The sequence below is a fragment of the Rutidosis leptorrhynchoides genome, chromosome 5, assembly GCF_046630445.1.
Source record: "Rutidosis leptorrhynchoides isolate AG116_Rl617_1_P2 chromosome 5, CSIRO_AGI_Rlap_v1, whole genome shotgun sequence".
Classification (NCBI taxonomy): domain Eukaryota; kingdom Viridiplantae; phylum Streptophyta; class Magnoliopsida; order Asterales; family Asteraceae; genus Rutidosis; species Rutidosis leptorrhynchoides.
Genome location: NC_092337.1, coordinates 281527508 through 281531514, shown reverse-complemented (window position 1 = coordinate 281531514; position 4007 = coordinate 281527508).

The following is a 4007-nucleotide window of genomic DNA, read 5'->3' as shown; positions in this document are numbered from 1 at the left end:
AAATTACTAATAAGATGTAGCTTCGTGTTGCCCTTTTCTCCGTACACCATTAAGGGTTTTCCTTTTTCTCGTATAATGCGAATTGCATTTTTGTAACAAACGATCTCCGCTTTCACTTCTTTCAACCAGTCCATACCGATTATCACATCAAAACTCCCTAACTCTACTGGTATCAAATCAATCTTAAATGTTTCGCTAACCAGTTTAATTTCTCGATTCCGACATATATTATCTGCTGAAATTAATTTACCATTTGCTAATTCGAGTAAAAATTTACTATCCAAAGGCGTCAATGGACAACTTAATTTAGCACAAAAATCTCTACTCATATAGCTTCTATCCGCACCCGAATCAAATAAAACGTAAGCAGATTTATTGTCAATAAGAAACGTACCCGTAACAAGCTCCGGGTCTTCCTGTGCCTCTGCCGCATTAATATTGAAAACTCTTCCACGGCCTTGTCCATTCGTGTTCTCCTGGTTCGGGCAATTTCTAATAATGTGGCCCGGTTTTCCACATTTATAACAAACTACATTGGCATAACTTGCTCCGACACTACTTGCTCCGCCATTACTCGTTCCGACACCATTTGTTCCTTTCGTTCTATTAACCCCTGGTCCGTAGACCTCACACTTCGCCGCGCTATGACCATTTCTTTTACACTTGTTGCAAAATTTGGTGCAGAACCCCGAGTGATTCTTTTCACACCTTTGGCATAGCTGCTTCTGATTGTTGTTGTTGTTGCGGTTATTATTGTTGTTGGGATGATTGTTGTAGTTGCTGTTGTTGTTGTTGTTGTTGTTGTTGTTGTTGGGCCGTTTGTTGTAGTTGCGATTGATGTTGCGATTGTTGGGATAATTGTTGCGATTATTGTTGTAATTGCTGTTGCTGTTGTATTGGTGATTCTTATCACCGTTTTCCTCCCACTTTCTTTTGACTTGCTTCACATTGGCCTCTTCAGCAGTCTGTTCTTTAATTCTTTCTTCAATTTGGTTCACGAGTTTGTGAGCCATTCTACATGCCTGTTGTATGGAGGCGGGCTCGTGTGAACTTATATCTTCTTGGATTCTTTCCGGTAATCCTTTCACAAACGCGTCGATCTTCTCTTCCTCATCTTCGAATGCTCCCGGACACAATAGGCACAATTCTGTGAATCGTCTTTCGTACGTGGTAATATCAAATCCTTGGGTTCGTAACCCTCTAAGTTCTGTCTTGAGCTTATTGACCTCGGTTCTGGGACGGTACTTCTCGTTCATCAAGTGCTTGAATGCTGACCACGGTAGTGCGTACGCATCGTCTTGTCCCACTTGCTCTAGATAGGTATTCCACCATGTTAACGCAGAACCTGTGAAGGTATGCGTAGCGTACTTTACTTTGTCCTCTTCAGTACACTTACTTATGGCAAACACCGATTCGACCTTCTCGGTCCACCGTTTCAATCCGATCGGTCCTTCGGTTCCATCAAATTCCAAAGGTTTGCAGGCAGTGAATTCTTTGTAGGTGCATCCTACACGATTTCCTGTACTGCTAGATCCAAGGTTATTGTTGGTATGTAGCGCAGCCTGTACTGCGGCTATGTTTGAAGCTAGAAAAGTACGAAATTCCTCTTCATTCATATTCACGGTGTGTCGAGTAGTCGGTGCCATTTCCTTCAAAATAGTTAAATGGAACAAGTTAATCATACAGAATATTAAGAGTAGTTAATAGTATTTCGTAGCATAATATGAACTCATTTATAAAAGCTTTTTCTTCATATTAGCGTTTTATAAGTTTAAATTCGGGTAGTACCTACCCGTTAAGTTCATACTTAGTAGCTAATATACAATTCAACTACTACAATTCTATATGAAAAACTGATTATAATAATATTTCGCGTTCAAACTTTTACACAATATTTTACAAACTTACAATACCGCTTATTTTACATATAGCATGAAATATAGCACACAATAAATTTGATACAAGATGGTTGTGAAGATAATTCTAGCTAGTACACAAGTCGTTCAGCAAAGGCAATAAAGACACGTAATTCATACGTCCAGAAACAAGTCATGCATTATGGTTTTACTAGGATTACTTCCCATCCTTGGTCTTGTGGAACATAACCGTTATGGCCGTTGATAAGACAGTGTGTTGTAACGTCGTCAAAGGGACGAGGGTTACGTAATGTCCAACAGTCCCGTAACAATCTAAAAACCTCATTTCTTACCCCAATTACCGACTCCGTCACTTGTGGGAACGTTTTGTTTAATAGCTGTAGCCCGATGTTCTTTTTCTCACTTTGGTGAGAAGCGAACATTACTAACCCGTAAGCATAGCATGCTTCTTTATGTTGCATGTTAGCCGCTTTTTCTAAATCATGAAGTCCTATATTCGGATACATTGAGTCAAAATAATTTCTTAACCCGTTGCGTAAAATAGCATTTGGGTTCCCCGCAATATATGCGTCAAAGTAAACACATCGTAACTTATGGGTTTCCCAATGTGATATCCCCCATCTTTCAAACGAAAGTCTCTTATAAACCAAGACATTCTTGGAACGTTCTTCGAATATCTTACAAACTGATCTCGCCTTAAATAGTTGTGCCGAGGAATTCTGACCGACTCTAGACAAGATTTCATCAATCATGTCTCTGGGTAGGTCTCTTAAAATATTGGGTTGTCTATCCATTTTGTGTTTTTAAACTGTAAAATAGACAAGAGTTAGATTCATAAAAAAATACTTATTAATACAAGCAATTTTTACATATATCATAAAGCATAAGCACACTATTTTACATATATTACACCACACGAATACAACTATCTTATTCCGACTCGCTCGTTTCTTCTTCTTCGGTTTTGGTTCGTTTTGCCAAGTTTCTAGGGATATATGATGTTCCCCTAATACGAGCCGTCGTGATCCACATTGGTTTAGAAAAACCTGGTGGTTTAGAGGTTCCCGGGTCATTGTTACAACTTAAGGACTTCGGGGATTGACGATACATATAAAGTTCATCGGGGTTGGAATTAGATTTCTCTATTTTTATGCCCTTTCCCTTATTATTTTCTTTTGCCTTTTTAAATTCAGTTGGGGTAATTTCTATAACATCATCGGAATTCTCGTCGGAATCCGATTCATCGGAGAATTGGTAATCCTCCCAATATTTTGCTTCCTTGGCGGAAACACCATTGACCATAATTAACTTTGGTCGGTTGGTTGAGGATTTTCTTTTACTTAACCGTTTTATTATTTCCCCCACCGGTTCTATTTCTTCATCCGGTTCCGATTCTTCTTCCGGTTCTGATTCTTCTTCCGGTTCCGACTCTTCTTCCGGTTCCTCTTCGGGAACTTGTGAATCAGTCCACGAATCATTCCAATTTACATTTGACTCTTCATTATTATTAGGTGAGTCAATGGGACTTGTTCTAGAGGTAGACATCTATCACATAGTATCAAACGCGTTAAGAGATTAATATATCACATAATATTCACATGTTTAAAAATATATAGTTTCCAACAAAATTTGTTAAGCAATCATTTTTCAAGTAAACACGGTCGAAGTCCAGACTCACTAATGCATCCTAACAAACTCGATAAGACACACTAATGCAAAATTCTGGTTCTCTAAGACCAACGCTCGGATACCAACTGAAATGTCCCGTTCTTAATGATTAAAAACGTTCCATATTAATTGATTTCGTTGCGAGGTTTTGACCTCTATATGTGACGTTTTTCAAAGACTGCATTCATTTTAAAACAAACCATAACCTTTATTTCATCAATAAAGGTTTAAAAAGCTTTACGTAGATTATCAAATAATGATAATCTAAAATATCCTGTTTACACACGACCATTACATAATGGTTTACAATACAAATATGTTACAACAAAATAAGTTTCTTGAATGCAGTTTTTACATAATATCATACAAGCATGGACTCCAAATCTCGTCCTTATTTAAGTATGCAACAGCGGAAGCTCTTAATATTCACCTGAGAATAAACATGCTTTAAACGTCAACAAA